We start from the raw sequence: 26,475 nt of genomic DNA, 5'->3' as shown, positions 1-26,475 counted from the left end.
CATACATTAGATTATGAGTGTAAAACAGCAGACAACTGAACTCTCATAATTTCTGGTCAAGATTTAACCAAATCTTTGATGGGGAGTAGTTCCAAAACTACCAGAATGGCAGAATATTTCAGATATTGATGTCTTCTCTTCTCCTTCACATAGGAGGGAAATGGAACTACTGCCCATCCTCCACAGTTTCACACCTTTTCATCTTTGCTTAGGCCATATCCTCTGAGAATGCCCTTCTTCCTACTCCCACATCTTCAGATCTTGCCCTGACTCCTCAAATTATTGGCCACTGCCAGAACATCAGGAGTGTGCCTACACCTGGCTCAGGGGTGATGTAATACATATCCTGAAAAAGTGACTGCAGGGTACCCTCAAGCTGTGAGGACCAGGAGAAAGCAGGAATCTCCAGTAACCCCAGACACAACTTCTCTCTGCTTTTCCACCTTCAAATCTGGGTAGGACACCTCCTTCCACAGTCACATTTACTGCCACCTCCTCTCCCATAATCAAAGGTTCCGATAAACAAGCTTCCTTTCCCATAAACAAAGCCTTTGATAATCTCCTGGCTAGAAATCACTCCCCACCCCAATCGCAATCCCCCAACTCTCACAGCGTCTTTCTCTCTGATGGTGTAAACCACAGTTTACATCCTATGAACCATGTCAGACTCTCAACGTGCGGGATTGATCTTTTTTGATTCATTTTTCTATCACATCATGGACCCACATAGTGAACCACAAAGAAGTTAGTAATCAAGACATTTTTTTAATGAATTCTTTACCTTCTGCTTCCAGCTGCCTCCCACCTCATTTGTGTCAGACACTGATGGTAATGATAAAATATTGGATCCTTCCACCTGTTGTATATGTTAGAAGTATGTCCTGCCTTACTGTGCTGATGTACCTAACAATGCACTATACTGGAGACCTGTGAGATCCTGCCGGAAAACCTTCCTTTTGGGTAAAGACAAGGCATCTCCAGAAACCTAGGCATTAAATGAGTAGACGTACTAGAGAATAGGTGAGATCACACATCTGCAGGAGAGGGCGGCGGTACAGAGAACAGATGATATCAGGGAAAAAGGCAGAAAATGTTGGACTTGCCTTTTTTCTGCTTGGTGATATTAATATAGGTAAACAACGGTTCTATCAATATAGTGCTAGTTCTTGACATTGGCTGCATCTTAGAATCACCTGGAGAGCCATCAGAAATCCTGAGGCCTGAGGCCCACTTCTAAAAAGTCTGATATAGTTGATCCTCGGGAATGGCTCAGGCATAAGGTTTTTTGTTTGTTTGTTTGTTTTTTTAATCTGTAGGCTAGAAGCCCAAGCTGATGTTTATTCATTCATTTTGTAGTGCTAGAAACTGGCAACTCTGGGCTAAATCTAGCCCATAGACCTAAACCTGTGTTTTCCTTAACCTTCGCAATATTTAAAAATCAGAGCCCTTCATGTAAGTCTACGTTTTCAGCTTCTTTTAGCAGGAATGCTCCTTCAAAGGGTATGTGCATCCCTGTTTCCACCGCCCCCAGCATTCCTTGTCCCTTAGCTGCCTGGCTTCTGAGTTCATGATCCTGGGTTAGAAGCTACAGAGGGGACTATGCTAGTTCCCTCAACTAAGGTAATGGGACTACTGCTCTCTCCTCTCAGCAGCTGATGTCCCGGAGATCAGTTTCCTTTTTGGGAGGGACTCCTCATTTAGGAGGGTGCAGAAGACCTGCAGACATGCATTGACACTGGTCTTTGAAGCATTTCAGCTCCTGAAAATTAATCGAGCCCCACCTTGACCAGACCTCTCTCTTCTTCGTTTTCTTCTTTTTGGCTCTTTGGCCAGTGCCGACTCCAGCTCTTTCCTCCTTGGGATGCTGCTGCCTCCTCCTCTTACCTGTGCTGCCTGAGCCAGTGCGTGCTCTGCTCTCTGCTTCCCTAGCCCCGCCATCTTCCTCGTCCCTTACGTCCAAGATATCCTCCCCCTCTTGATGCTGCTGTCTTTTCTTCTTGCCTCTCCTGCTTCTTCCATCATTGCATGCTCTGCTTTCTGCTTCCCTGGTCCCACCACGTAAAACAGTTTCCTCACCTCCATCCTCTAGGTTCAAGTCCTCCTCCTCCTGTTGCTGCCTCTTCTTTCTTTGGCTTCATGGGTGAGTGTACGCCCTGCTCTTTACCTCCTTTGTCCTGACACTGCTGCGGTCTCCTTGCTTTTTCCTCTTTCCTCCAAGACCCCCATCTTCTCCTCCTCTTGGTGCCGCCTCTCCTTTTTCTTCCTTTTCCTGAGGGACTGATTGGTTTTCTCTCTGCCATTCAATTCCCCAAGCCCATTTGTTCCTGGAGCATCCTCCTCCTCCTCCTCCTCATTCCCTTCAGCTGCACCCTCTCCTTCCTCTGAGACCTTTACTTCTTGATGTCACCCCTTCTTCTTCGTGCTCTTTTTGATGCTTTGGTCAGCATATTCTGGGTGCTTCTCATCTGCATCATTCCTTTCAGATACTGTAGCTTCTTCCTCCTTTCCTGCTTTCTTTTCTATTTCCTTTTATGGGGAGGCTTGCTCTCTGACTGTGGTTGAGGGGCTCCAGGGTCCTGGGCTTCTAGGTGAGCAAGCTTGGCCTTCATTGTGATCCCAAGATGGTCAGCCTGTTCACCCCTCACAGGCTTGGAGCAGCTGCAGGCAGAATCTTTGGGGACTTGGGACCCTGGTTGTCATCATCACTGCAGCTCTCTAATTCTTTGTGGCTTCTCTCCACCTGAAGTCAACATGGCCATCTTCACAAACTTCTGATACAGCAATTTGGGCTTGGGATGATTATAATGGGTGGTCTCCTCAGAAAGGCTCCTTATCTGTACTCCCTCCTGCCCAGTTCCCACTACCAAGTTGGCCACAGTCTTGTTGAAGAGTTCATTCCACCAGTGGTTTGTGAACTCCTTGGCAGGGTCATGTCCCACCCCATGAGTATCTTGCTTTAGCATTACCCTGAGGGCCTGGGTGACACCATTCCTTTCTGGCCAAGGCCTTTGCCTTGATTCCATCCATGCTTTAGCAGCTGCTCCTTGGCAAACTTCATCCCACGACTCTTGACCTCTGGGGTGACATTCATGGTGAGAAAGAAGTCTCTATCCTCCGATTCTCACCAGAAAAGATGAGATGATATCATCGTCATTGCAGGGTCCTCTCCGTGAAAACATGTGCCAAATCTGACTTGTGTGCCACCATCTTCCTGGAAATGCCATTTTCGCATCAGGGTTTTTGAGAGCTTTCCAGGTGATTCTAAAATGCAGCCAGGGCTGAGAATGACAAAATAAATAATAAAAAAATTTAAAAAGGAGAGAATAGTTAGTGTGGAAATAGACAATCATATAGGAAAAATGTATCAGTATTGATGGAGCACTAAGCAATCATGAGTCCCAGACCTGAGAACAGGAAAGTCTGGCCCTGTAGTGGGTGTAGTTTTATGATCAAGCCATTTAGTCTGTTGCTCTTATTCATGAAAATGGCCCCTCTTGTTCTCCTTGCTCACCAAGCAGTCTGCTGATCCTAATTTAGCTTTCCGTATATGCCTTCTGTAATAGGAAGAAATATACTGGCTAACCTGAGATGAACTTCCTAATGCCTTGGCAGTTCTAGCTCCCATTGCATATGAATACATTGGCACTCTGGATTATTTATTGATGCCTTATGAGTTTGAAGTTCACAAAGGCGATTGTAATCAAGGGTCTTTCCAAAAGCCATTACTGAGCCCCAGATCCGTGTCAGATATAGTTATAGTCATTGTGTGGCTTAATAGAGATAATATGATAATATTTAATGAACTTGTCAGGTAGGATTAATGAGTCATTTATATCAGTTGCTAAAATACAAGGGGGAACGTGGTACTTGTTATGGGAAGGGTGTGGTTAAAGTGCTGTGGGAGTAATAGGAGAGAGAAATGACTTCCAACCAGGAGAACCATGGAGGGGCTGGCATTCTATTTGAATCTGTAGTACAGGAAAGATGTGGCCAAGAAGAATAGAAGAGGGACATTTCAGCTAAAGGGAATGATGTGATAAAAGCCTCAGAGATAGAAAAGCAGGGGGTGTGATTTAGGAACCTAATACTTCACTTTTAATTGTAATATGTTTGCAATTAAATACCTTCCCTAATGTTAAAAACTTATATAATCAGTATAATTATCAAAACCAGAAAATTAATATTTTACTAGTTTTCCCCTTAATGCTTTTGGTCTATACTGGGATCCAGTGCAGGATTCTACATTGCATTTAGTTGTATTTCCTTAGTCTCCTCTAATCTGTGACAATTTCCCTTTCCTGCCTCGCTTTTTATGACCTTGACAATTTTGATGGGTACTGGTAAGTTATTTTGTAGAATGTCTCTCCGTTTGTGTTTGTCTAATGTTTTCTCATGATGAGAAATACTACAGTTGTCGTCTTGTATCCTTCTCAGTACATCATATTAAGGGGTACAGGACGTTGGTATACCTTATTGCTGATGATGTTAACTTTGATCACTTGGTTAAGGTTCTGTGTTGTGGGGTTTTTCAATATGAAGTTATTATTTTTCCCTTTGAAATTGATAAATATCCTGGGTAAGATAGTTTGAGAGTTTGCTATTACTAATAGCCTGCTTATTTTCAAAGCTTCACTTACTGATTTTAGTTTCTTTCAGTGGAAGTTGCCTGCAGCAATTCTTACTCTATAATCTGCCTAATTGTGATTATATATTTCTCTTATTCTTTCTATATTTACTAATTGGGATTCCCCTATAAGGAAGAGCTGCTGCTTCTCCCCCATTCATGTATTTTTCCAATAATTTATTTATATTAGTATGAACTCATGGATTTTAAAATATATGGGTTACCACCCAGTACCATCACTGTTTATTTTGTTGCTCAAATTGTTCCAACCTGGCTAATGGGGCTCCTTGATGTTGGCTCCTGTCTTTTTAACATGCCCTTATCCTTTTTTGAGGAGAAGTAAATTCTTGCATATTAATTCCATTTTACAGATGAAGAAACAGGACCCCAGAGAGTGCAGTGATTTTTCTGTTACATCCAGGGCAGAACCAGGACCAGGGGTATTAGGATATCTGCTCCTTTTCTTGGCTTATTCTCAATTATTTTTTGTGTCTTTATCCATCTCTATTTCTATAATACACACACACACATACATAGTCACAGAAATTATTTGTATACAAATACAAGTTTTAACGTAATGATATGACAATTTTATTTTCTCTCCATAGAAGACTACATAGGGTTTGAAATAATGGAAAGTGTATAGACTTTGGCATCTTCTGTTCAAACCTTTGTCCATTTTCTTCAGCAACTTATTTCACTTCTCTGACCCTTTTTTCTTAAGAGAGTATAACAACATGTATTTAGTTAGGTTTTTATAGGGACTTGAAATAATGAATGTTGAAAAAGTGACTATCAGAGCTTTTCCCTTAGTAGAGTCTCAATAATGAAAGTTATTATTTTAATTGTTCATTATTTCATTGTTTATATACCAAAACTGATCCACTTGTGATTTTATAAGTATCAAAATTCAAGTCATTTAGTTTGTTTCATTTACTTTCTTTTTTAAACTATGAAATATTTTGACCTTTTAACAAAGAACAATAAAAAATAAGGCCACTGATTTTTACCTAAAGTTGTTAAAGGTAACAATTGAAAAGCAAAACTAGTTTTGTTTAGAAGAAATACACTAATGCACTAAGAGAAAGCAATCTGCAAACCCAGGAGAATTTATGACATTTGGGGTAAGGCTTTGGTTGTCATATAAATTTATATAAATATGAATGTTTACAAATAAAATCATACTAATTTATTTCAAATAGTTAATTTTTTTAAAAACATGCTTTATAATAAAAGCATATTTCACATCCCTTAAGAATAGGTTCTGCCATTTTATTCTTATTAATCTACATTTACCTCAGCAAAAAGAATACTAGCTCTAAAAGAATTTGAAAAAAAATACTAAACTCAAGATGTTCGTTTATATTATTAGAAATGAACATCATAATACTGTATGGCATTCTTCAGTACCTATTTAGAAGCTGTTTGTTTTCTTGTTTTGCTTTTAAGAGCATAATGTGGCTTGACATTTCCCCCACTTTTTATCCAGTCTATTAAAGTGCACTTCCAAAGAAAATGTCCTCAGGTTGTACAATATAATGACAAAAGATCTTCTCCCCTACTGCCTTCACCTCCATTTATTGGTATTCTCCTATGTAATGAAAAAGGCTTTCAAAAACATGTTATTGTAAAATGATTCTTACTCAACCTTGCCTTTCCCAAGTACATCTTTTGCCTTTGGAGTTGTTGAAACTATTAAGACAAAATGTTTCCACTGGCAGGCTAAATATTAAGTACATGGCCTGTTTATATTATTGCCTAGCATCATTCCTCAAAGGTTGGTCCATGGACCACCCGTCCTAGAGTCAAGAAGAATGCTTGTTAAAAAGACAGGTTCAGATTCCTTGGGCCTATCTGTATTTACTGAGTCAGAGGTATTGTTGATAATGTCTAGGGATATGCATTTTAAACAAACAACTTAGAATATTCTGATGCATAAAATTTGAGGTCTATTGGAAGGATGCTTATTTAATGGAGATATGCTAAAGTATGAAGAACAGCATTTTAATATGCCAATCCAGTCAATAAGGGAAGCTTTTTCATTTTATTATTTTATTTATTTTTGTGACGGAGTCTTTTTCTGTTGTCCAGGTTTGAGGGCAGTGGTGGGATCTTGGCTCTCTGTAATCTCCACCTCTTAGGTTCAAGCCATCCTCCCACTTCAGCCTCCTGAGTAGCTGAGATCACAGGAGTGTGCCACCACGGCCAGCGAATTTTTGTATTGTTAGTAGAGACGGGATTTCAGCATGTTGGCCAGGCTGGTCTCGAACTCCAGACCTCAAGTGATCTGCCTGCGTCAGCCTCCCAAAGTGCTGGGATTACAGCTGTGAGCCACTACACCGAACCTGCATTTATTGAGTCAGAGTTATTGATGATAATGTCTAGGGATATGCATTTTAAACAGGCAGCTTGGAAAATCCTGATGCATAAAATTTGAAGTCCACTGGGGAATGCTTTTTTAAAGGAGATACAGTAGGCTATAAGGGAATAGCATTTTAAGTCATCAATCCAGTGAATTAGTAAGGGAAGCTTTTTCATTTTAAAATAAGAAGTAGGACAGAATAATTTTTGAAGCTCCTTCTAGCCTTAAACATTGCAGGGATTTGTTTTTGTTTTAAATTCAGGCTTCTGAGAATGCTCTTCTTTGGTCTTTTAAGGTTATAAGTACTTTTATTGCCAATCTTAATACAAGTATTAATTTTTTAAATCAAATACTTTTAGGATTTAAAATTTTATAATAACAATCAAAGGTGGGGTTGAGGACACCGCATTTAGGTTGTTCTTTATTTCTTTAAGGTCTTGGCATTTCAAAGTCAATCTGTTGTTGGCTAAGGGGATGGGGAAAGGAGAAGATACTATTAATCCATCAAATGTTACAGTTTGGGTTACTGATTTTCAAAACCTTAGAAATTAACATGAAGTCTTTTATTGCAACCTTCAAGGGATGATCTTAGTAAAGGAAAACATTTTTTGATAGCTGTATAGACTTAGGGCAATATTAATTTTGAGTCAGTTAAAGTCAATACATTTTTCATGAAAGTTATTCTAGCAATAAAAGTCTCTATTAAATATTTCTCAAAGACCAAGTTAAGAAAATAGAATATACTTACATATATTGTAATAAGAATTTCTTAGACCAAGGCATTATATTTCATCAGAAACATTTGCTTTTTACTTGAAAGACAGTTTAGAGAACGAAAGTAATGCTTTTCATATTGCTCAGTTACAATCAGACTACAGAAAGCTGTATTTATTTCTTTGTTGTATCAAATCATAATTTGTTGTGTCTAAATCTTTGAGTGACTTTGTCTATCATAATTAAATTCTTAGAAAAATCAGAGGAGTGTGTGTGTGTGTGTGTGTGTGTGTGTGTGTGTGTGTGTGTGTGTGTGTTTTGATATTAGGATTTCATTCTGTCACCAGGCTAGAGTACAGTGGTACAGTCATAACTCACTGCAGCCTCAATCTCCTGGACTCTAATGCTCTTCCCACCCCAGCCTCCCAAGCAGCTGAGAATGCCAGCATGACACCAGGCTGGGCTAATTTAAAAAAAAATTTTTTTTTTTTGAGACGGAGTTTCACTCTTGTTACCCAGGCTGGAGTGCAGTGGCGCGATCTCGGCTCACCGCAACCTCCGCCTCCTGGGTTCAGGCAGTTCTCCTGCCTCAGCCTCCTGAGTCGCTGGGATTACAGGCACGCGCCACCATGCCCAGCTAATTTTTTGTATTTTTAGTAGAGACGGGGTTTCACCATGTTGACCAGGATGGTCTCGATCTCTTGACCTCATGATCCACCCGCCTCGGCCTCCCAAAGTGCTGGGATTACAGGCGTGAGCCACCGCGCCCGGCTAAAAAAATTTTTTTTAAGAGATGGGATCTTGCTATGTTGCCCAGGCTGGCTTCAAGCTCCTGGCATTAAGCAATTATCCTACACAGCCACCTGAGTTACTGGCATTACATGTGTGAGTGACTGCATCTGGCTGTGTTTATTAAAGAACACAGTAAGTGCAAAACAAGTAGTTTTTCTTGAGGATAAACATATAAAATGGAAATAGGAAGAATAACTTGAGGAATACAAGACATGCATCTTGGATTATTTAATCTTTCAGTGTTCCCTCTTGTTGATTTCACATAGCCCTTGCTTAATGCTAACAACAGATATCTTTCTTCTTTTTAAAGTTCTACCCAGAAGGCAAAAGGGAGTTTGGCTATTTCCTTTGGACATTTCACCTTGAGGCCTGCTATTGAAGGCACTATTCTGGTTTTTCCTTCAATAATCTAAATATATATTTATGTAATTACAGAAAATCAGGCAGGTAATATCAGTGCAGGAAACAGACCCACAACTTTGCCCACCTCTGTTGTTCTGCATCTCTTTTTCCACTTGAAAGAGTGTAAGAAGGTAATTGTTGGACCAACAATAAATGTCACTCAGATAGCGTGCTTCCATATAGCAGGATAACACAGAAATATATAGCACATAATATATGCTCATTCACAAAAAAAGAAGTTGATGGAAAATGTATAGAATTTAATATTTCTTTAACAGTTTAAAAATTACAATAGGATATGAAAAGCAGCATTACAGTTTGGGATAAATTCCTGTAAGGAATGCTATGTTAATGCACAAATGTCTCCAAATTTTAGTATTATAACTGTTAAAAGAAATATTTAGATAAATTAAATTTACCAAAGTTTATTTGAGCACATACACACAAACATTTCTTGAATTGGGCAAACTTCGCAACTAGAAGTTCACAGAGCTCTTTCTGCCCAGCAACCTGAGCTATGAGCTTTTATAGGATGGACACAAAAGCAAAGTAGAGAAATCATTCTATTAGCTACAGCTAGGCATTTGCCTTATTTGGGCATGGTGTAATGATTTGGCTGCCTGTGATTGGCTGAAACTCAGCTGTTTGTTAAATGTTCCCGTTTGTTTAAATGCTACATTAGGTTGAGGTTTGCTGCACAGGAGTGCAAGGTATGGAGGCAGCTTTAGGCCAATTGTTTTTTTTTTTTTTTTTTTACAAAATAATATATATATATTTTATTGTACTTTAGGGTCTGGGGTACATGTGCAGATCATGGAGGATTGTTGCCTGGCAAGGTGGTTTACTGCCTCCATCCCCCCATGACCTATGTCTGGCATTTCTCTCCATGTTATCCCTCCCCATCCTCCCTACCCCCCGCTATCCCTCCCCTACCCCCCACAACAGACCCCAGTGTGTGATGCTCCCCTCCCTGTGTCCATGTGTTCTCATTGTTCAAAACCCGCCTATGAGTGAGAACATGTGGTGTTTGATTTTCTGTTCTTGTGCTAGTTTGCTGAGAATGATGTTTTCCAGATTCATCCATGTCCCTACAAAGGACACAAACTCATCTTTTTTTATGGCTGCATAGTATTCCATAGGGGATATGTGCCACATTTTCCTTGTCCAGTCTATCATCGATGGGCATTTGGGTTGGTTCCAGGTCTTTGCTATTGTAAACAGTGCTGCAATGAACATACATGTGCATGTGTCTTTATAATAGAACGATTTTTAATCCTTTGGGTATATACTCAGTAATGGGATTGCTGGGTCAATTGGAATTTCTATTTCTAGGTCCTTGAGGAATCTCCACAGTGTCTTCCACAATGGTTGAACTAATTTACACTCCCACCAACAGTGTAAAAGTGTTCCTATTTCTCCACATCCTCTCCAGCATCTGTTGTCTCTAGCTGTTTTGATGATCAACATTCTAACTGGCGTGAGATGGTCTCTCAATGTGGTTTTGGTTTGCATTTCTCTAATGACCAGTGATGATGAGCATTTTTTCATATGTTTGTTCAGGCCAAATTTAATTTAACAATTTCCCCCTTTTAGTCAATCTCTCAAAATTGGGCATTGATGCCACCACTCTCTGTCACCATCATCATGGACTTGTTTGGTCTTGGTATGAAATACATAATTCACAGCATCAGGCTAGTTGAATGATTCCTTATGTTCTCTTTGTTATTTTAACAGTAGGGAGACCATTTGATGTACAACAGATGGCTGCATATGAGCATTTAAGATCTTGAGAAAATATAGCATACCAGGGAGACCATTGTGATGGTTATCGGGAGGATAATACTAAGATAGTAAGTGTATTCCTTTAACAGAGGCCACCATGAACCAAAACAGTTGGAATAAAATCTATCAAAAAATGAGCCAGAAGAAGAATCTACTTGTTTTAACCAAGTAGCTTGTTTGTTGATTTTTTAAAACTAAGTTTCTACCATATCAGACATGTTTATCAAAGTGCATCATGAGGTATTAGCATACACATTCCCCTTTTCAGCCAACAGGTGATCCAGGGCAATCTAAAACAATGTTAGCAAGAGAATTTATGAAGGATTCTGGGCAGTGATAGCCTTTGCAGTAGAGTTAGCTATGGTAGCTAATATTTGAGACAAATTTCTAATTATAACTCTATATACATTTATGCCAAGCCAAGGAAGAAATGTTCAACAAAAGATACCCATTTAGAGTGATTTAAGCCTGCCAGAAAATTCCTTATTTATTTATTTATTTATTTATTGGAGATAGAGTCTCACTCTGTAGCCCAGGCTGGTGTGCAGTGGCATGATCCTGGCTCACTGCAACCTCCACCTCCTGGGTCCCAGTTCAAGCAATTCTTCTACCTCAGCCTCTCAAGTAGCTGGGATTACAGGCACGAGCCACCATGCCCAATTATTTTTTATATTTTTTAGTAGAGACTGGGTTTCACCATGTAGGCCAGTCTGGTCTTGAACTCCTGACCTCATGATTTACCCACCTTGGCCTCTCAAAGTGCTGGGCTTACAGGTGTGACCCACCACACCCAGCCTATTATTTTTATTTTTAAATATGGAACACTTCATGAATTTGCATGGTCATTTTTGCACAGAGGCCATTCTAGCCTCCTCTGTATTGTTCCAATTTTAGCATATGTGCTGCCAAAGCAAGCACAATTTCTCAGTCCATGGCACAAATTAAGAGATATAGATCAGTGTTCAGTTTCCAGTTGCTTAAGAAGTGACAGTGGTACTTTTAGAATCTCGAATCCACATTGGCCCCTTATTTTCTACTTGAGACAAGGAGTTGTCCACACATACGGTTGATCATTAAATTCTCCACAGATAAAAATGTATCCTGGAGGAGCACAGGGTTTCTTGTGTGATACCTTGTGTGTTACAAATCACCTGTTGAGAAGCACTGGTAATATTTATCCAAGGGTCCATTATTGAATCATTGCATGTTAGATGACTTCTGAAAATTAAGGGATTAGGGTTACAAAGTTGTCTACAAACTGTCAAATTATCTTTCTTTTGGTTTTCTTAGTTTCTGGCATAATTTAATGGCAAAACCCTTAATATAGGTTTTTCCTACTGTTAGATTTAAACAAGAGTCTGAATATATGAATCTAAAAACCTAATCCTATGGAAAGGACCAGATGTGCAATTTGAACAAATAGTCACACTTGGGATATTAGTGAAATTTGTTACATGGTGAACTAGAATATCTCTAAGACCATATAGGGATTTAGGTTTAACATGACATAGTCAACATTCAGTCAAGTTCCCTACAAAAGCTGCCAATTATGAAATCTTAATTATCACATTATCTTGCCATATATAAACTGAAAAGAAACATAAAGAGGAGAGGAAAGGGAGCAAAGATTTCATAGTGACAGAGGAGAACAGTCTTGACCTGTGGTCCTGGGAAAGCTGTCCACATCTCGGATGCCATTTGCTTCTAGAGAAAAACTTCCCTGGTCAGCTTTACCTTGAGATCTCCAGTGGATTTACAGTCCCAAGAGTCTGGAAGGGCTCTCTTCAGTTGAGATATAGGGATCCGAGGCTTGAGGCCCTGAAATTTTGCTATAGTGTGGGTGGTGGGAGGAACTTGGCATGGTCCTTTTCAATGGGGCTCAAGGGCAGTCTTTCTCTGGTGTTGCTTCCAAAGGACCCATGCAGTGGATTCTGGATCATGAAAGATCTAGTTGTTACCAGCTGGTGGGTCACAAAGGGTTTCTTTTAACTGCTTTAGCATAATGCATTAAAATCTTGTAATATTGAGTCATGTCAGAAGTTACAAAAGTGTGTAATTTGTGAGGTTCTATTATTAGGGCCATATACCTGCCAGTAACTATTTTATAAAGGGTGAATCTGTGTTTTCCAAGGGGAGTGGATCTGACTGCCATCAATCAGTAATATCTTTGAACAAGGTATTTCAGTCCATTCAGTTAGCATTGCCTAATGCCATTGTGCTCGTAATACCTTACTTAACTGCTTGATAACTTGTCTAGTGAAATGAGCACCTCTACCACTGGAGATTTCTCCAGGAATATTCCATAAAGCAAACACATTTCATGATAAACTTTTAGCTATTGTTATATCAGCAACCTTCCTGCATGATGGGAAATCTTCTGTACATCTAGAAAATATTCATTGAAGGTAGGAATTGAGTGATATCCATCTGCAAGTATTCAAATGATCCAGCAGGTGCTGGAAATGTACCATCTGAGTATTTTATTGTCTTGTCAAAATTATAGGTTTGACAAACCAGTTATTGGTTATAAACCATTTTAGCAATTTTAGAACAGAGAGCCTGCCAATATTTTAAAAAATAATTTGGATTATTTCATCTCTCCTATTGTGAGTTAAGGAGTACAGAGCTTTTAATAATTAAGGCTTTAAGAACTCAGGAAGGACCAAGCAACTGTCCAGGCCCTCCATTAGCCCACACTTAATGCTGAATTTACATCCTTTTAAATACCAGTTGGTTTCTCAAATTCAGGCACATAGCACTGCTTATGAAATAAATAATCATAGGTAATTTGACTTGGATCAATCTTATGGAGTTCATTCAAATTTTATATCTTAACAGTTTCAGTTCTGGCTGAGTATGAAAACCTGCCAAAGCATTTCCTTGGCAACCAATTAATTTGTGTTCTGCTTGATGTGGTGTTAGTGGTTTTATGAACCAATCAATTTATTAGAGTTCTGGAAATTCTTATCTAATCCAATTGTATGATCTTAAGGTTATCAGAAACCTATTTTGTCAAGAGTTCTTTCCATGAATCCCCTCAAAGATGAAAAATTTACGTTTGTAGTTGTTTTCAATAGCTTTCAGGAAAGTACCAAAGTAAAACAATTAGCTGCCTTTGGATGACAAGACTTTAAATGATAATGGTTAAATGTCTGATGAAAATTAATTATAATGCAATTAACAAGAACATTTTGTTTCCTTTTCTGTAAGTACAGTATTTTAAAATAATTAAAATTATGAGTGATAGTGTTCTATCAAGACTATCAAGTTTCTGGGAACTTCATATAATTTCTGGAAAACATATTGGTAACATACCCATGCAATGTAACTTAAAGATGGTTCAGCAACACTTGTTATTTGACAGTGCTTCCCGTGTAATTTAACACATTAAATAAGACTAATTAGTTTAACACCTCTCTTTTTTGTAAGAAGCGAGGGAAAAATTTCTTTGAGAAATTCTAGAGGTCAGTTTGGAAACTTCCAAAGTTGGTTTGAGGTCGGAAGGTCTTAATTTAGTGTTTGATTTTGAGAAGTTTTTAAAAAATGTCAGAAGGTTTAAAATAATTAACATAGGATCATAGGTCACTGGGAACAATAGTCATTTAAGCAGAGTGATAATTAAAATACTTCAAAGAAAGTTACATAATTATAGAAAAAACAGCTTTTTAAATAAAGAGAACTGTTTTCTTGAGTGATCTAAAACCTAAGACAACATGAAACACAGGAAATTGTCTTTTTAAAAAAATTGACTTTTATTTTTGTTACAGAGGGTACATGTGGAGGTTTGTTACATGGGTATATTGCATCCAGGTAGAGAACATGGTACCCAATAGGTAGTCTTTAAACTCACATCCCCCTTCTTCCCTCCCCTGTCTAGTAGTCGGCAGTGTCTATTGCTCCTATGTTTATGTCTATGTGTGCTCAGTGTTTAGCTCCCAGTTATAACATGTGATATTTGGTTTTCTGCTCCTGTATTGGTTTGCCTAGGATTATGACCTCCAGCTTCATCCATGTTGCTGCAGAGGACATAATTTCATTCCATTTTTATGGCTGTGGAGTATTCCATTGTGTATATGTATCATATTTTCTTTATCCAATCAATGATTGGTGGGCACCTAAATTGACTCCATGTCTTTGTTGTTGTGAATAGTGTGGTGATGAACATTATGCATGCATATGTCTTTTTGGTAGAATGATCAATTTTCCTTTGGGAATATTCACAGTAATGAGATTGCTGGGTTGAATGATAGCTCTGTTTTGAGCTCTTTGAGGAATCTCCAAACTGCTTTCCACAGTGGCTAATTTACATTCTTAACAACGCTGGATAAGCATTCCCTTTTCTCCACAGCCTTGCCATTATGTGTTGTTTTTTGACTTTTTAAAAATGATAATTCTGACTGGTAGGAGATGGTAAATCATAGTGGTTTTGATTTGCATTTCTCCAACGATTAGTGATGATGAACATTTTTTCATAAGTTTTTTGGCCACTTGTATAACTTCTTTTGAGGAGTGCCTGTTCATGTCCTTTGCCCACTTTTTAATTTTTTTTCTTTCTTGTTGATTTGTTTAACTTCCTTATAGATTCTGAACATTAAACCTTTGTGGGTTGCATAATTAGTGAATATTTTATCCCATTCTGTAGGTCATTTGTTTACTCTGTTGATAGTTTCTTTGGCTGTGCAGATGCTCCTTAGTTTAATTAGGTCCCACTTGTTAATTTTGTTTTAGCTGCAGCTGCTTTTGGGAACTTAGCCAAAAATTCTTTGCCAAGACTGATGTTAAGAAGGGCATTTCTTAGGTTTTCTTCTAGAATTTTTATAGCTTGATGATTTGCATTTAAATCTTTGATCAATCTCGAGTTAGTTTTTGTATGTGGTGAAAAGTAAGGGTCCAGTTTCAATCTTCTGCATATGGCCAGCCATTTATCCCAGGACCGTTTATTGAATAGGGAGAACTTTCTCCATTTCTTGTTTTTGTTGGTCTAGTCAGAAATGAGATGGTTTTAAGTGTGTGGCTTTATTTCTGAGTTCTCTATTCTGTTCTATTGGTTTATAGTGTCTGTTTTTGTACCAGTATCATGCTTTTTGGTTACTATAGCTTTATAATACAGTTTGGAGTCAGGTAGTATGATGCCTCCAGCTTTGTTCTTTTTCTTAGGATTGCCTTGGCTATTCAGGCTCTTTTTTGGTTCCATATGAATTTTAGAGTAGCTTTTTAAAATTCTGTGAAGAATGATTTTGGTAGTTTGATAGGAATGGTGTTGAATCTGTAGATTGCATAGGGCAGTATGGCTATTTTAACAATATTGATTCTTCTAATCCATAAGCATGAAATGTTTTTCCATTTGTTAGTGTCATCACTGATTTCTTTCAGCAGTGTTTTATATTTCTTCTTGTGGAGATCTTTAACCTCTATGGTTAGCTCTATTCCTGGGCATTTTGTTTTCTTTGTGGCTATTTTAAATGGGATTGTGCTCTTGATTTGACTGTCAGCCTGGACATTATTGGTGTATAGAAATGCTACTGATTTTTGTACATTGATCTTTTTATCCTGAAACGTTACTAAAGTTGTTTATCAGTTCTAATAGTCTTTTGGTGGAGTTGTTAGGGTGTTTTAGGTATAGAATCATATTGTCAGCAAAGAGAGATAGTTGACTTCTTTGTGGATGCCTTTTATTTCTTTCTGTTGCCCAATTGCTTGGCTAGTGCTATGCTGAATAGGAGTGGTGAGAGTGGGCACCCTCATCTTGTTCCAGTTCTCAAGGGGAATGGTTCCAATTTTTGCCATTCAGTATGATGTTGGCTGAGGTTTCTTCAGAGATGGCTCTTACGATTTTGAGGTCTATTCCTTTAATGCCTAGTCTGTTGATGGTTTTTATCATGGATGTTGGATTTTCTTAAAACCCTTTTCTACATTTATTGAGATGATCGTATGAGTTTTGCTTTTAATTTTGTTTATGTGGTAAGTGAATCAGATTGATAGCATATATTGAGACAACCTTGCATTCCAAAAATAGAGCCTACTTGGGCTGGGTGTGGTGGCTCACACCTGTAATCCCAGCACTTTGGGAGGCTGAGGCATGTGGATCACGAGGTCAGGAGTACAAAAAATTAGTCGGGTGTAATGGTGCGCACCTGTAATCCCAGACACTCAGGAGGCTGAGGCAGAAGAATCGTGTGAACCTGGGAAGCAAAGGTTGTATTGAGCTGAGATTGTGCCATTGCACTCCAGCCTGGGCAACCGTGTGAGACTCTGTCTCATAAATAAATAAATAAAGCCTACTTGATTTTGTCATATTAACTTTGTGCTATACTGCTGAATTCAGTTTGCTATGTTTTATCGAGGATTTTTGCATCCATGTTCATCATGGATATTGGCCTGAAGTTCTCTTTTTTTATTGCCTCTCTGCCAGATTTTGGTATTAGGCAGATGCTGGCTTCATAGAGTGAATTAGAGAGAAGCCCATCCTCCTCAGTTTTTTGGAATAGTTTCAGTAGGATTGATACTAGTTCTTTTTGTACAACTGGTAGAGTTCAGCTGTGAATCCATCTGGTGCAGGATTTTTTTGGTTGGTAGGCTTTATTATTATTATTTCAGAACTCAGTATTTGTCTATTCAGAGTTGGAGTCTCTTCCTGATTCAATCTTGGGAGATTGTGTGTTTCCAGGAATATATTCACTTCCTCTAGATTGTCTAATTTGTGTGTGTAAAGTTGGTCATAGTATTTTCTGAGGATCTTTTGTATTTCTATGGGATTGACTGTAATTTCATTTTGTCATTTCTGATTGTGCTTATTTGGATCTCTTTTTTGTTGCTAATCTAGCTAGAGGTTTGTCAATTTTTTTTTTTTTTTTTTAAGAAGAACCAACTCTTGGTGTCATTGATCTTTGGTATAGATTTTTGCATTTGAGTTTCATTCAGTTCTTCTCTAATTTTAGTTATTTTTTTTTCTTTTGCTAGCTTTAGGGTTGGTTTGTTCTTTTTTCTTAGTTCCTTTAGGTGCAAAATTAAATAGTTAATTTGAGATCTTTCTAACTTCGTGATAAAGGCATTTAGTAGTATAAACTTCCCTCTTAACATGTTCAGCTACACCCTGGAGTTTTTGGTATGTTGTGACTCTGTTTTCATTAATTTCAAAGAATTATTTGATTTCTGCCTTAATTTTCTTGTTAACCCAGAACTTATTCAGGAGTAAGTTGTTTAATTTCCATGTAACTGTAGTTTTGAGAGATCTTGATATTGATTTATATTTTGATTACACTGTGGTCTGAGAGTGTGCTTGCTATGATTTCAAGTTTTTGAATTTGTTGAAACTGCTTAATGACTGAGCATGTGTTCAATCTTAGAATGCGTTCCATATGGAGATGAGTAGCATATATATTCTGTGGTGGTTGAAGTGTTCTATAAATGTTCATTATGTCCAGTTGGTGAAGTGTTAAGTCCATTGTTTCTTTGTTAGTTTTCTGCCTTGGTGGTCTGTCTAATGTTGTCAGTGGGGTGTTGAAGCCTCCCAGTATTATTATGTGGTTGTTTAAGTCTTTTAATAGGCCAAGAAGAACTTGTTTTATGAATCTGGGTACTATCATATTGGGTGCATATATATTTGCTATAGTTAAGCCTTCTTGTTCAATTATACCTTTTATCATTATGTAATGTCCTTCTTTGTTGTTCTTAATTTTTGTTGGTTTAATATCTGGTTTATTTTATATAGGAATAGTGACTCCTGCTCTTTTTTGCTTTTTGTTTGCATAGTGAATCTTTCTCCATCCCTTTACTTTGAGCCCATGTGTATCATTATGTGTTAGATGGGTGTCCTGAAGACAGAAGATGGTTCAGTCTTGTATTTTCATCTAGCTTGCCACTCTCTCACTTATATGTGGGAAGATTAGCCCATTTACATTCAGAGTTATTATTAATGTATGAGATATTGATCCTGTCATCATGTTGTTAGCCAGTTGTTAGAGTTGAGATTGCTTTATAATGCCTGTGGGCTATGTGCCTATGTGTGGTTTTCTGGTAGCAAGTGCCATTCTTTCAATTCCTTGTTTAACTTAGCACTCCCTTAAGGACCTTTTGTGAGGCTGGTCTAGTTAAAATGAATTCCCTCAGCATTTCCTTATCTGAGAACAGTTTTTATTTCTCCTTCACTTATGAAGCTTGGTTTGATGGGATGTGAAATTTTTGGTTGAAATTTCTTTTATTTAAGAATGTTGAAAATCGTACACCAACCTCTTCTGGCTTGTAAGGTTTCTGCTGAGAGGTTTGCTGCTAGCCTGATGGGCTTCCCTTTGTGCAGGACTTGACTTTTCTCCCTGCCTTTAAGATTTTTTCTTTTACCTTGACCTTGGTGAAGCTAATGACTATGTGCCTTGGGGATGGTTGACTTACATCGTGTCTAGCCAAGATTCTCTGTATTTTTTGGTTTTCTATGTCATCTTCTCTAGCAAGATTAGGGAAATTTTCATGGACTGTATCCTCAAATATATTTGCTGAGTTGTTTATTCTCTGTCTCAGGAATACCACTGAGTCATAGATTTGATCTCTTAATATAACCTCATATGTCTCAGAAGTTTTACTCATTTTTTAAAATTATTTTTCTTTATTTTTGTCCAACTGAGTTGATTCGAAAAACTGGGTCTTTGAGCTCTGAGATTCTTTCCCTAGCTTCTATTCTTCTGTTAATACTTGTAATTATATTATGAAATTCTTGTAGTAAATTTTTCAGCTCTGGAAGCTCAATTTGTTTCTTTCTTAAAATGGCTATTTCATCTTTCAGTTCTTAGATCATTTTACTAGATTCCTTGGAATCCTTGAGTTGGGTTTCAACTTTCTCCTGAATGTCTATGAGATTCCTTGTCATCCAGATTCCATATTCTGTGTGTGTTATTTCAGTCATTTCTGACTGGTTAAGAACCATTGCTGGGGAGCTAGAGGACTTGTTTGGAGGTAAGGCTACACTCTGGCTCTGGGCATTGCCACAACTCTTGTGTTGGGTCTTTCTCATTTGAGAAGGTTGGCATTCTTTTAATTGCCATGTAAGTTGAGTATAGTTAGTTGGCTTCATTTTGGCTGTTCTCAGAGGACCAAGGCTCTACGCAGGTTCTTTATTTGTGACTGAATTCTTACCCTTGTCTTACTGGGGGTCATATTAGCAAAGTATTTTTGTTGTTGTAGTTTGGGTTACAATCCAGTAGATGATGCTTAAGAGTATTTGCTGTTAGAGGCTCTTACTCAGCTGCATGCCTCCTTTGTATTTCCTGCCACTTGCAAGCATGCTGTGTGGTGCAGTGGCAAGAGAGGTGACGCCTTCACTGAGTTTACTCCTGGGCCTTGCGGGAACTCCCTCCAATCACTGGGACTACATTTCTTTTGTTCGGTGTTTGGCTGCAAATTTCCCTCAGTCAGAGGCTGCAGCAGGGAGATAGACCACACCTTTTCAGTCTCCCTCTGTGGAAGGAGGCATGCCTATTCCTGCTGCAGCCCAAGAACCCATGTGACTCACCCCTCTCAGTGCTCTAAGAGTGGGGGCTCCATTCCCACTCAAGTACCTTAGTACTCCCAGGCGATTCACTGCAGCTCTGGGGAGAGATCAGGCTTTTTGTTCCTTCCCCAGCTTGGGGGCAGCAGGGGTGGGGGCAGCAGCAGTGGCAGCAATAGCATACAGCCTGCCAGTTACTTCAGGGGGCGCCACCCCAAAGAAATGCATAGCCATGTCTGATTAGAGTGATCAGCCAAGGATGGGGCAGCTGTGCTGTGGGCCCAAGCATGGGGGGCTCTCCCTGGGGAAGACCAAATAAGACAGTTTGGCCTCTTCTCCATAGGATGACTGTGGTGTGCTGTAGGCCTGCAACAATAATCAGGCTGCTTGTTCCCTTTCCAGCCAGGGTGGTGGGTGGGATGGGTGGGTACTGTGGCGGTGGCAATGACAGAGGGCCTGTCAGTTGTCTCCGGAAGCTCCACCCCAGAGAAGTACAAAACCACCACTAACTGATCAGGTGGGAGTGGGGCAGCTGATCTGGGGGCCTAAGCTAGGAGGCCTTGCCCAATGAGGAGCAGCAAATTCAGGGATCTGTATGGAAAACTGTCTGGCTGCCTTTCTGTATGACAGCTGTGGCATGCTGGAGGCCCATGACAGTTCTTAGATTCTTTACTCTCCCCAACCTGAGGACAGCAGGAACTGCAGGGACTGCAGCAGTGGCAGTTGCAGCAGCTTTGTTGGTTGCCTCTGGGAGCTCCGTACCAGAAAAAAAAAAAGCCACAACCAGCTGGGATGTTCAGGTTGGGGTTGGGTGGCTGTGCTGGGGACGCAGGCCATTGGACCTTGCCTGATAAGGTACAGTGGAGGTGAGGCCTGCAGTTCATCCTCTCCTCAGCACTGTGCATGCGGTCCCTATTCTAGAGATGCATGAGAGAGCCTGAGCTCCTTTGTTGGTAGGGCTATGGCAGCTGGTACCAGCGTGCTCAGGGATCCAGGGCTCATGGAGCTTAGTGTGGGCTTGAGTGGTAGCTCTGCATAGACTCCATGAAGTGCTCTGTGTTGATCTGAAAGCACAGGGGAGTCACGGGGCCTCTCCTGTGCCCAGGATTGCAAAGCCCATGCAGAACTATGGTCCCTAGGGACTCTCACTCACCCTTTCCTCATGGCTGGGAGCCTCCTCTGTCTCTGCACATATCTTCGGTGGGCAGCTGTCTTGCCTTGCTCTTCTTTGCTTTCTGTGGGTCACTGCTGCTTTCTTGATGAATCAAAGCATGGCCTCCTGTATGATCCACTTGAAGAGCTAGTGTTTACTTGCCACTCTACCTCTTCTCCATAAGAGCAGTGTGCACTAGCTGCTTCTAGTCAGCCATCTTGGCAAGTCAGCCATCATGACACATCTCTTACTGAGTTTCTTAATTATCTTGTAAAATATAGAATATTTCCTTGGCCAATTACTTAAAAGGTAAAAACAAAACAAACAGAAAGCCTTTTCACAATTTCCTATTAAAAGAAGACCAATGTCTCAAGGAAAAGTTGTTTAAGCATAGAGGATGAAATTCTAATTTCTCTTCATTGTGTTTTTGATATTAATGCCTAATTTTTAGAAAAAAATTCACATCTAATCTTAGCTAGCTTAATCACATACAAAATTTCTTTCCCAAGATTCCTCTTCTACAGACTTTCTGTATCAGTCCATTCTCGCACTGCTATGAAGAAATATCCAAGCCTGGGTAATTTATAAAGGAAAGGGGTTTAATTGACTCACAGTTCTGCATGGCTGGGGAGGCCTCAGGAAACTTACAGTCATGTTGGAAGGCAAAGGAGAAGCAGGTACCTTCTTCACAAGGCAGCAGGATGGAGTTAGTGTAAGCAGGGGAAACGCCCCATGCTTATAAAACCATCAGATCTTGTGAGACTCACTATTGTGAGAACCACATGTGGGAAACTGCACCTGTGGTTTGATTATCTCTAACTCGCCCCGCTTTGACATGAGGGAATTATGAGGATTACAATTCAAGGTGAGATTTTGGGTGGGGACACAGCCAAACCCTATCACTTTCTAATATCCAGACAGGTTTTTACCACCCCATACTTCTTTCTCATTTTGGAACAATTAATCATTCTACTTTAGTACAAAAATTTTTCTCTTCTTGTTTTAACAAAACAATACACATCCTCATAACTTACGCTTTTCCTTACCAAAAGCACATCTGACCTACCTTGTATACTTGCATATAAAATTGTTTTCCTTAGTATTTCTAGTAATTTTAGTTACATATTTTAATTAGTATTCTTAGCCCTTTATGACCTTAATTTCTAGTGAACACTAGGAAGCAAGGAAGTGTGAATATCATACTAGCAGTCTATAGATTGGAAAATCTGTGAATTACAATTCTAGGAGTGTGTACTTTTTTATAACACTTTCTTTTTTTTCAATGTGGCACAGAAGTATTAACAGTCTCAGCTGTCTTTAGCCTCTCTGTATTTAGGAATGGTAGAGGAAGCAAATTTTTACCTCTATCCTTTTAGGGCTTTTTTTTCCCATCCTTCATAAGAATGTTAAAAGTTTCTGGTATGGAAAGGACATTCTTCATATGGGAATTTTATCTTACCTCTATTTAAATCTTATTTCTAACAATTATGCTTGAAATACTCATAAAGATGAGACTTTAAATGCCTAGCCATCACCTTAAGTTATTTTTCTTGCTGACAAGTTATGTCACATAGAGATAACATGAATTTATTTCACTAAACCTAGGGAAGAAGAGTTGTGCATCTGTATTATACTAAATGTCGACAACTCTGAAGATATGCCTGCATTAATCAAGCCAACATACTTTTATTAGCTTTTATTTACCAAAGGTTATCCAAGATTATGTAAACTTGAAAAATATTTCAGGTTTCTTTCTAAGGGTTTAAGGAATACCTGTTTTATATAAGCACTTTTTTTTCTTTAAGCCAATTACGTAATTCTCTTTTACAATTTAATTTTGGCAATACCATAAGGAAAAAGAAATATATTACACATTCATAACATACATACTGACACATATAAATATACACATAAAAACAGATCTTATAGTTTTCATTTAAAAATTTTAGCCAGGTGCCAAGTACAATAGCACAAAGCTCGCTAATGTATTAAAGGATATCTGGAACTGAACTTTATATGGCCCGTGGAACAAGATTACCCACCCAGATGTTTAAAGCTTTTGACTGATATTTGTAGAAAAGACTTTAGTTTTTTTTATTTGCCTCCTCTAAAGAATCTTTTAAAGAGGAAATCTTTGATTTATTTAATATCTTAGGTATTGGGGCCAGGCGCGGTGGCTCACGCCTGTAATCCCAGCACTTTGGGAGGCCGAGGCGGGCGGATCACGAGGTCAAGAGATCGAGACCATCCTGGTCAACATGGTGAAACCCCGTCTCTACTAAAACTACAAAAAATTAGCTGGGCATGGTGGCGCGTGCCTGTAATCCCAGCTACTCAGGAGGCTGAGGCAGGAGAATTGCCTGAACCCAGGAGGCGGAGGTTGCGGTGAGCCGAGATCGCGCCATTGCACTCCAGCCTGGGTAACAAGAGCGAAACTCTGTCTCAAAAAAAAAATATATATATATATATATATATATATATATATATCTTAGGTATTTTAATACTTCTGTGTATCAATTAAAGAATGTGTCCCATTGCTTTTGTGGTATGTTGGATCTTTTCTTTTTTCTTTTTCTTTTTTTTTGTTTTTGCGGTTTTTTGTTTTTGTTTTTGAGATGGAGTCTTGTTCTGTCACCAGGCTGGAGTGCGGTGGTGCAATTTTGGCTCACTGCAACTTCCGCTTCCCGGGTTCAAGCGATTCTCCTGCCTTAGCCTCCTGAAAGCTGGGACTACAGGCATGCACCACCATGCCCAGATAATTTTTGAATTGTTAGTAAAGACAGGGTTTCACCATGTTAGCCAGGATGGTCTGGATTTCTTGACCTTGTGATCCGCCCGCCTTTGCCTTCCAAAGTGCTGGGATTAGAGGCATGAGCCACCATGCCTGGCCAGATCTTTTCTTTTCTAATGGGCCTTACAAGTGACCAGTTTTATCTGGGTTAAACTTCACTGTGGCCACTATAATTCTAGATTGTCCTTAGTAAGGTTAACACATTTAAAACCGCACAGGTTCTGGGACCATAATTTTTGTACATAGAGACAATTGTGCTTATGTATGGTGTTTTTAAAGTGATAAACATTGGGTTGATATAAGAAGCTAGCAGGCAGCTTCACTGATATTTCTTTAAGGCAAGTTTTTCTTTTCCTTTTTCTTTATCATTGTCTTTGTCTTCTTTGCTCTCCTTTCACTCCTCCTCTGAAGCTATTCAGGAAGAAGATGGCAACACGTAGGCAATAGTCTTTCTGCCACTGGAGATGTTTCATTGTATTCAGAGAAAGTAAATGGGATATACCAGAACCTTTATATTTATGGAAGCCCTTCATATATGCAGATTTCCATTCCTGCAAATACTATATTTTCAGTATGTGTTTGGTTGAAAAATATCAGCTTTTAAGCTGATACTATAAGCTTGTGAACTGATACTTAAGGCAGAGCTACACAGTTCAAACCTGTGTTGTTCAGGCATCAACTGTACAGGTCACCTTTCATCTGAAGGACTTTCATGTCTACTACTCAGGATGTTATAATGATCTATTACCAAAAATGTTCTTTGCAACTTATAGAAACATGAGAGTACAGCTTATGTGGCTTAACAGAATTCAGATAAACTCTAGGATTAAAAAGAGAGGAGAAATGAAGGTAGGTTTGGAGAATGAGGAAGAAATGATACTGTTTTAGACAAGGAGTCAAATACTCAATTCTCCATATTTTTGAATTCCAGCAAGTTTTGGAACAGTCTTCTTGGCCCAGAAAATCTATCAGAAAGCTGTACTTGAGCTAGACTGCAAGTGAATGTTTGCTATACTTTTGATTTTTTATGGCCCGGTGTAGGAGAGAAAATGCTAAGCAAATATTTGCACATTGTACTGTAAGGAAATAAAATATTGATTAGAAGTGAATCAGTTGACCTCATGTTGCTTCATTAGAAGTAATTTCCTTTGGATTGTCTCATTGCCTATAAATGTTCTTCCTTTGCATCTTAACAACAACTCTGTCATGAGTAGTCTGTAACTAGTTTCATTTTTTCTACTTATGCTCCCCATGAGCATGGTAAGTACCTCTCCCACTCTTTATGGGGCCTGTGCTTTGGATCCTGCAAACATGTCCAAACACAGTTAACATTTAATCCATCCTTTCCTCTTGAGGACCATTTCTCAAATTATCTCTAATTTTTCAGTGTTTTGTAGTAAAAGGGATCAGGTCTAAGGGTTCTCTAAGATAATTTAGCATTTGACATTTTTATTTTTATAATAATTGAAATACATCAGTACAAGTATATTCAGAAAGGGCATTGTGTCAGACACTGCCAGGCTATTTTAGATATTTGTCATTTTTTATTATAGTTTTTGGCTTTCATAGCAGGTATTACTATTTTACTTATTGCCAGTGAGTGATAGGATAGAGATTGACTAAATGCTTAAATGATGTGCCTGGGTCCCCACTTAGATTCACAGTTACTGTATTCCTTAGCGTTTTGCTATAGTTTTACAGAGGAAAGGAGAATTCAGTTATCCCAGTGCACATGGTTCCCTGGGCATACCAAACTCGAAAGAATCTATACTATAGCAGCTGTATGCACAATGTAAGTACCAATTTAGTTTCACCAAAAATCATCGCTTTATATTAAATTAATATCACTCATTTGAATTTAATTAGGCAGACATTTTAAGTTTATATATGTTAAGATTCTATAATTATATACAACTCTGAGTGTAAGAAAAGTTATTGCTAGTTTTATGCAGGTGCATATTTAGGTAATATAAAACATAATTTAGGTTGAAGGTTTATATGATAACTTTTCTCCTTATAAGGGTTTTTTCCTTGAGTGATATCATTAGTTAAAGCCTTTAAAACGGATTTTGTGGAATAATTACTAACACTAGGGGAAAGAGGTAATCTCCATTCTGATTTGTGCAGAGTGACTGGGTATTCAGGGAGAATAAGGGAGTAGGGAAGAGGAACAGCAGGGGCCTGAGCAAAGTCAAGGAAGTGAAAAATTACAAAAATCAGAAAGTGGAGGCTGGTCCCTTAAAACCATGTGGGTTTGTTAACTGGTGCTCATCAAAGTTAGATTCCTAACCTTCCTTAGAAATTGGGAGACAAAAACCTTATCTTCAGGCGTTGACTGGAACAAACAGTCAATTCTTTTGTCTACTTTGAGTTTTCT

General features: G+C 38.7%; 1 protein-coding gene, 1 non-coding gene and 1 pseudogene across 6 annotated transcripts in view; 1 reads left to right on the top strand and 2 right to left on the bottom strand.

The window, feature by feature from the left end:
• Positions 1-26,475, top strand: part of NEK11 (NIMA related kinase 11) — a 308,049-nt gene that overhangs the window by 53,939 nt on the left and 227,635 nt on the right. The window lies entirely within an intron of this gene.
• Positions 1,893-3,409, bottom strand: LOC116542117 (annotated as a pseudogene).
• Positions 11,487-11,594, bottom strand: LOC116544792. The gene has a single exon (XR_004266036.1). It is a non-coding gene; the product is annotated as a U6 spliceosomal RNA (small nuclear RNA).

Source organism: Sapajus apella, unplaced genomic scaffold (genome assembly GCF_009761245.1).
Source record: "Sapajus apella isolate SASKATOON/1434 unplaced genomic scaffold, GSC_monkey_1.0 scaffold4, whole genome shotgun sequence".
NCBI lineage: Eukaryota > Metazoa > Chordata > Mammalia > Primates > Cebidae > Sapajus > Sapajus apella.
The sequence above is the reverse complement of the archived record's forward strand: the minus strand, read 5'-3'. Positions and strand labels throughout refer to the sequence as shown.